Genomic DNA, 609 nt, shown 5'->3' with positions numbered 1-609 from the left:
GTGACGTTTGGGAACAACAAAGGCCAAGTTCCGGTAACTGTTAAAAAGAGGTTGAACTAATTAGGTGCCATCAAGCTGAAGTCAAGCCGACGAAAGAGTTGATGATGGTGAAGTGGAACCAAATTTAGATATCAAGGCAGAACAGGAGAAAGACCAAGATTTGAAGCCATTGATTGATTTCCTAAAAACAAGTGTTTTGTGCCCTGCTTGGGAGAAGGTGTCTAATCTAAGCCCTGTGACAAAGCACTATTGGACACAATGGGACCAGTTAAAGCTTGAAAATGGTATTCTTGTCCGGAGATGGAAAACTAGAGATGGGAAAGTGACGACTTGGCAAACAGTTATACCGAGGAAGTTACGGGAAGTTGTGCTGCGTCAATCCCATGATAATTTAACAGGAGGACATCTCGGGATTAGGAAGACATTGAGTCATCTACGACAAAGATTTTATTGGATAGGTATGTGGCGAGATGTGGAAGAATGGTGCAGTACATGTAGTGCAAAAAGGGGACCCAAGCATAAAGGATGCCCACCTTATGAACAGTTGCCTGTGAATATGTCAGAGTTTGTGGAAGTGTCATTGGAAAGGATGGATGACATTCACCATCA

This window comes from Limulus polyphemus, unplaced genomic scaffold (assembly GCF_000517525.1).
Source record: "Limulus polyphemus unplaced genomic scaffold, Limulus_polyphemus-2.1.2 Scaffold366, whole genome shotgun sequence".
NCBI classification, from domain to species: Eukaryota; Metazoa; Arthropoda; class Merostomata; order Xiphosura; family Limulidae; genus Limulus; species Limulus polyphemus.
This window is presented reverse-complemented; position numbering follows the sequence as displayed.